At 31.5% G+C, this 7737-nt stretch overlaps 1 long non-coding RNA gene across 1 annotated transcript in view; it reads left to right on the top strand.

Annotated features, from left to right (window-relative positions):
* Window positions 1–7159, top strand: part of LOC117170370 — a 19157-nt gene extending 11998 nt beyond the window's left edge. The window contains exons 2-3 of the long non-coding RNA XR_004466775.1: window positions 5821–6340; window positions 7048–7159. This is a non-coding gene — a long non-coding RNA (uncharacterized LOC117170370). The remainder of the gene's footprint in view (window positions 1–5820; window positions 6341–7047) is intronic.
* Window positions 7160–7737: the final 578 nt, after the last annotated feature.

The raw sequence follows: 7737 nt of genomic DNA on the forward strand, positions 1-7737 counted from the left end.
TGTGTACAATAGTTTAATCATGATTAGGCGAGTAGTCGAATAAATCCATAGAAATTGCAGACCACAAAAATAAACATCAAATAATATTAAAGAACTATATATAGACATTGTACTACACGTTTTATCAGTTTAAATAAAAATATAATATTGTAGAGTAACAAAAATTATAACTTATAAAACAATGTAAATTATAAGATATAATTTTAGACTTAATGGAAAATATATGAAACCGTAATATAAATTACTCGTTGACCTTTATCTGTGGTATTTATTAAAATAACCATGTTTTGCAAAGTTATAAATGTAAAAATGTTTTAATCGGCAATTAACTTTCAATTTAAATTGTTCTTGTCCGAGGTGTGTTACCATCAGTGCGCTTCGAGGTTGCGGTTTGCAAACTATATCGGAGGGTGCTATCGACGGATTGCGGTGGGAGAGAAGAAGTGACTTTTTTCGCCGGACGCGCCGTCTATATGTATGGCGGCTAACTAAGCCTGCACCTCATCTACGTTTATAATATCTTTGCATTAGGCCTTTTAAATAGAAGTATTTAATGCTCGCACGCTTCTCTGATTTTTCCATTTTTGCACAAACAATCGAGGTGTATTGTTCAGTAGGCTCTTAAATGTATACTAATAGAGGAATCGACTTGAAAATTGATATACAAGCTAGTGAGCTATAGTAATAATGAATACAAGCTAAAAATTATACCTTCTGGTGCCATCTCTAGATGAGGCCAGGGACTTTTCACCTCACCCTCGTATTCTGCTAACTATTTCCCTCACTAACTGTCATTTCGCGATAACGTTGCTCTGCAACAAAAGCTCCCTGTCGACTATCTACCCGTTGGCATTTGGTTTGAAAACTACGACTCTAATTAGTCAAGGAACTGGGGTTTTACTAGCTAAATTAGAAGCATGCACGTTTTTATTTTTAGAAAAGTATTGTTACGATCTTAAGAAAATCCAAAATTTTGAAATTCCACAATGATGAGAGTTTTAAGAGTTCTGAGCAGAGTTCTTGAATTTCTTTTGCTACATATATAAAAAGAGTGTTATAAAACTTTTTCATCAAGTCAAAATTCGAAGAACTATGGCAATTTTGAGAAAATCCAAAATTTTGAAATTCGCAAATGTTGAGAGTTCCAAGAGTTCGGATGGGAGTTCTGGACTTCTTCTTGACAGCTCCACAAAGATGTGTCATACAACTTTTCGATCAAGTACAAAATTCGATGAACTTTGTTATTTGCAGTCAAAACGTTACTTTCGGAGCTAATCTGAAAGCGGTAAAATTACCAGAAATTTTTTGTACAGTGTAACTAACTAGTGTCAAAACATAAACTAAAATCTAAGGCAACTGATTCTAGTTTTCATCTTTTGTTTGCAAGTCACATATAGTTGGAATCGCAAAAAAACGTAGATTCCGAATATAATATTTTTAAATTGCTGATTGCAAAATTTAAAAAATTTTATGTTTCGCCTTTTATTCTTATAGGCATAGCGTTCGGGCTCAGGTAGAAACCGCAGGAAAAGTCTAGCGGGTGGACATAGCTGAGCAGGTAGATCGAAATAAAATGAAGATTGCATGAATTAACTCACCTTTATTATTTATTACTTTAAACCTTTATTAGAGTAGTGATCCCTTAAGATTCATACATTTTCTATCTATTGTTATGCCTACTGCTGAGGGAAAACCACGTTTCATAATATAATTATTATTTACGGCCTTATGTAGGAAAAAGTATCCGGCAGATATCTGCAGATATCTTAAATAAGCAAATTAAATCATAAATAATAAGAATGAATAGATAGAATAGTATTTCGGCTACAATTGTTAGTAATCCTTTTCACGTGCTGAAGCTTATAGCCATTAGTGTTACCGAACATGAGGGGCGTGGAATCTGGGATGGAATTTGTAAATATATCTCACCAGGTTAACTACCTTATTGAAAGGGCGATCGTCTTTTCCTCCACGGCTACCTGCCAAACCTTCCGCTTCCACTGCGCAACGACACTACTCCTCACTGGATACTAAGTTGCTTCAGGCCCTCGATGTGATGTCCCCCATAAAGATAATGCATTTGTCTTTCAAATTACCGATTTCCTTGCCATTGAGTTAATCAATTTTCAATCAATTTTCTATTGTTTTTTTCGTTGGTAGAGCTGTTGAAAATTTAAGAAAAAAACCGCATTTTTTGAAAATTATTAAAAGAGAGTAATATTTAAAATAATGATAACTTGATAATCGCTCAGTGATGTTATTGATCCTCAAAACTTAGTTTTGTAGAAATTGTTGATGTAAATTGTTGTTTTTAGAGTTTAGAGTCAAGCGAATCGAAAACAATTGACTTGTTTCGAACGTTTTGATACATAATAGCGATCCTTATCAGGGAGTTTTCTTAAATCTGTGAAAAGTACATAATTTCTTGCAGGTATGCTCTTTTACAATTGAAAGTACTATTCTTTAAAAAAATCTCTTAACGAGGAACAACTAATTTAAAAACAATTAAAATGTAGATGGAAAATCTTGTAACAAAATTCATAAACAAATTATTTTAATGTTTTCAGAAAACACTGCAGTCAAAGAACTCTTTTTAAATTATTTTTTTAGCAATGTATATTAAATCCCATTTTTTGTATTAAAACCCTTAAACACAGCTTCTTATGTATAAGAGAAATAGTGTTATTTAATGAATTTTTCTGGTGTGATGAGGAATTATATTTGTGAAAGTCAAATTTTTCATCTTGAAAGCCGCTCTTTAGTAAAAATACAAAATTAAAAAAAAAAACTTTGTAGCAAAATAATTATTCAAATATTTTTTTAAAACTTTTCTTTTCCTTATATCAACGAAAAGTTTATGCCGATTTTTTTTCACAGTAGTAGAAATATAGATTGGCGAGGAACATTATACTTTAAAAAATGCTTCCTCGATTTCTTAAACACAAATTTTCCTTTAACAAAGTTTTGTGTCTCTTAAAATATTCAAATTAAAATTTTTCAAAATGTTCATAATTTCAATTTTTTAAATTGAAATGTACTGAGTTTCTTATTTTAAAATTATTTCTATGAAAGAAAGCATTTCCAAAATTACACTGTAGTAAAAAAGAAATTTGTAAAAAAGAAATTTGTAAAAAAGAGCATTGTAGTTATATAATTATATAATTTTGCTTTTAATCCATGAGAATTATTTTTGTCAAAGTTTTTCCCTCAGGTTAGGCATAACAATAGATAGAAAATGTATGAATTTTAAGGGATCACTACTCTAACATCTACCTGTTCAGCTATATCCACCCGCTAGACTTTTCCGGCGGTTTCTACCTGAGCCCAAACGCTATGCCCATAAGAATAAAAGGCGAAACATAAAAATTTTTTTAATTTTGCAATCAGCAATTTAAAAATATTATATTCGGAATCTACGTTTTTTTGCGATTCCAACTATATGTGACTTGCAAACAAAAGATGAAAACTAGAATCAGTTGCCTTAGATTTTAGTTTATGTTTTGACACTAGTTAGTTACACTGTACAAAAAATTTCTGGTAATTTTACCGCTTTCAGATTACCTCCGAAAGTAACGTTTTGACTGAAAATAACGAAGTTCATCGAATTTTGACTTGATCGAAAAGTTGTATAACACATCTTTGTGGAGCTGTCAAGAAGAAGTCCAGAACTCCAATCCGAAGTCTTGGAACTCTCAACATTTGCGAATTTCAAAATTTTGGATTTTCTCAAAAGTGCCATAGTTCTTCGAATTTTGACTTGATGAAAAAGTTTTATAACACTTTTTTTATATGTGTAGCAAAAGAAATTCCAGAACTCTGCTCAGAACTCTTAGAACTCTCATCATTGTGGAATTTCAAAATTTTGGATTTTCTTAAGATTGCCGAAGTTCTTCAAATTTTCATATGATTGAAAAGTGTTGTAACACTTTTTTGTGGAGCTGTTATCAATGAGTCCAGAACTCCGATCAGAAGTCTTAGAACTCTTGACATTTTAAAATTTTAAAAATTTTGGTTTTGTAAAAGTGGCGTAGTTCTTGGAATTTTGACATGATTAGAAACTTGTACAATACTTACTTGTAGAGTTTTCATAACGAAGTTCAGAACTTTAATCAGAACTCTTAGAAATCTCAAATCCAATAAAGTTCTAAATGTTGTGTTTTCCTAGAAGTATTTTGTATTTTCTAAAAGTACCATACTTCCTCGAATTTTGACTTAATCGAAAATTTGTACAACACTTTTTTGCAGAGCTCTCAAAAAGAAGTCCAGAACTCTGATCAGAACTCTTAGAAACTCAACATTGTGGAATTCCAAAATTTTTGATTTCCTTAAAAGTGCCGCAGTTCTTCAAATTTTGATACGATCGAAAAGTGTTATAACACTTTTTTGTAGATATGCCATTATTAAGTCCAGAGCTCCAATCGGAACTCTGAGAACTTTCAACATTTGGGAATTCCAAAATTTTTGATTTTCTTAAAAGTGCCGCAGTTCTTCAAATTTTGATACGGTCGAAAAGTGTTATAATACTTTCTTCTATATCTGCCATTATTAAGTTCAGAACTCTAATCGGAACTCTGAGAACTTTCAACATTTGGAAATTCCAAAATTTTGGATTTTCTTAAAACTGCCGCAGTTCTTCAAATTTTGATACGATCGAAAAGTGTTATAACATTTTTTTTGTAGATCTGCCATTATTAAGTCCAGAATTCCAATCGGAACTCTGAGAACTTTCAACATTTGGGAATTTCAAAATTTTGGATATTCTTAAAAGTGCCATAGTCCTTTGAATTTTTACTTCATTGAAAAGTGTTATGGGACTTTTTTGTAAGACCCCTGTTGATGGATATAGAACTCTAAAGAGAACTTTTGGTTTATTTAAACGAGGAATTTGTCAACATTTTGTATTTTTGGAAAATGTTGTTTTTTGAATTTTTTTTTGAATTTTGAATTTTTGGTATTAAAGAACTCCAGAACTGTTCTGGAACCAGAGCATAATTGAAGAAAAATTCAATTTTTCAAAAAGTGAGGGGCTAGCTATTTTTTTTGAAACCCGGTTTTTTGATGATATTAGCTTGAACTATTTTTTAAAATGATCAGGAACTCTAGAACTATGTTTAATCTACCCAGAACTCCAAAAAAAGTTCACTTTTGCAAAAGTGTGTGGGGGGGGTGGGCGTGAAGTTAGCCCCCCATTCCAAAAGTCATTTTTTAATGCTTCACTTATCAGAACTATTGCTAAAACATATAAAGAACTCCAGAACTATTGAAGAGGCACCCAGAACTCTAAAAAAAATATTAAATTTTTAATAATGGGGGTACAACTTCACAGGGATGCCGGCACGCGGTCCGATTGACAGGACCGCCGTGCGGGCACCTGAGTAGCGCAATGTGCGGCGCGCTATATCGCTATATCGCCCGCCCGACCGTCCGGCGCCCAACGTGCCGGCCGCGTGCAAGCCCGATTTGACGGCCATGTGCAAGCCCGAATTGCTGCCAATATTTTGATTCTAAAAGACGAGTGTGGGATAGAGGAAATAAAGGAAGACATATATTTTCTCTATTTTATTTTCTAAAGCTCGTAGTGAAAAATTTTTGTTGTAAAAGTTAATAACAGAAAATTAGAATGTTTCAACATTATTTCATTTTTCTCGTTAATTACTAAACGAAGATTAACAACTTAAAGTCAGAATTTTTATTTATGAATGTCTACCATATAAATAAGTTTTTAAATTTAAAAAAGTGAATTTGCTAATAAAAATCTCATTTTTTTATAAACAATTTGAGATTTTTACTCAAAGAATTTGTCATCTTACTTTGTTTTAGATTACCACCTATGGAGAGAAACGCTGGAAGAAATACGATGTAATTCTTATCAGACATTGATAAAAGATTTTTTCAAGTTTCATCAGAATGTCGGGATTTACTGTTTGATGCTTGCGAGTCGCTTTGAAAAGGCATATTTAAATGGGGCACTTCATCTTCTGAAGTAGAATCAGAATAATAAAATTGCTGCCCAGAATCATTTCTGTCCCCTTGAAATGCGCATAAACGTCTCCGCTTTTGACTCTGAGAGAGTGTGGCAAACTTTTTATTTTTTCAATTGTCCATCATTTCTCTGCTCTGCCGTTATTTCTTTTAAAGTCCTTACTCTGTCAAGTTAAAAGAACACCAATTAATAAAATTTACGAGGTCTATTAACTTAACTTATATGTAGGTTTATGGGCAAGTACCAGAGTCTCATAGACATATTGAAAGGTTGCAGTACGAACTAGTTAACAAACAAAATCGGAATTTTCCAGGACAGGGAATTAACATTGTGTAAAATCGAAATCAACATTAAAAGGTAAAACAAAAGTCCTTTTCCGAGCTCAACTGTTCCTAAATTCAGACTCAAAATGTATGATTGACAAATATTATCCAGTTCCGAGAAATATAATGTAACTTGTCGAAAAGTGAATTATAATAGTCACGACGAATAGTAAGTGACAGAAAGGATAACAAAAAATTTTGAGGTTAAAATTGTTTTGGTCCTTTCTGTCATTTACTGTCCAGCGTTACTATTATAATTTACTATCGGGCTTTCAAAAATGTAACAAAAATTTGAGAACTTCTCCAATTTTCTTCCTGTTTTTTTGTTTAAAAAATCATCATTTTGGTTGAACATTATTCGAATTTGGGTTGAAAGTTTACGCATTTAGTAGAAAATGAATGTTTGCTTCGAATTAATTAATTTTTTTATTTTAAATTTAAAGCTCTTCATTACATTGATAACTATTGCATGTTTCTTTGAAAGCTCATATTTTATGTTTAAAAATTCAACTGTTTAGGTGAAAATTAATGAACTCCATCAAATTTGTCACGAATTCAGCTTTTTGGTTTGTAAATTTGAAAAAGTAGTTGTATTATTAAGCCAAAGCGAAATGGTTGCAATCAGCATTTGAAGAAAATCAATCACAATATTCGCGAAAATCAAAGAAAGTAAAAGAATCCAAAACTTCAAGGAACAACAAGCGCGTTTTTGCTATAATGAACTTGTAACTATACTCACAGATGGACTAGTGCTGCCAGAGCGTGGATGAAATTTACCCCCACCATATCTACCGTTTGGGAGCCGAAAAACAGAAGGTGCATGATTACCACTGTGAGTTTGTGTTTAAGCCGACAATGCACGATTCGACTTCCGTTTTCTGCTGTACGATGATTGCCAATCTGAAAGCTTCGGAAGACTTCGGTGGTCTTCTATTTATATCTCGAACCCCATATGAAAAAGGGAAGAAAATGGCTAATTTAAAGTTTTGCGTGATTCTTCATTTCATGCATGAGTAGATTTTGAGGTTATGTTTTTCAAAGTGTATGTAGTATGAATATTATTACTATTATACATATTATTAATGTTAATATTATAATTATAAAATACAACATTAATTTTAATTAATAGTTGACTAATTTTTAATAGAAATAGTTAAAATTTCAACTAAAACAATTAGTTTTCTGCAAAAAATATGAATAAAATACATAAATTAGAAGAAAAAATGGTGAAATTTGTTTTAAACAAAATGTTAAAATTTTTAAACAAAAAATTAAATTTGTATCCAAAAGGCTGAACTGTATAAGAAAAAAGGCATGATTAATAAAATACATGAACTTTGTACAAAGAAATTTATTTCCCAGCAAGTATAATTTTCTGTACAAACATTAATGCTTAATCATAGTTAAATTTTCGACAAAAAACATTAATTT

This window comes from Belonocnema kinseyi, chromosome 3 (assembly GCF_010883055.1).
Source record: "Belonocnema kinseyi isolate 2016_QV_RU_SX_M_011 chromosome 3, B_treatae_v1, whole genome shotgun sequence".
NCBI classification, from domain to species: Eukaryota; Metazoa; Arthropoda; class Insecta; order Hymenoptera; family Cynipidae; genus Belonocnema; species Belonocnema kinseyi.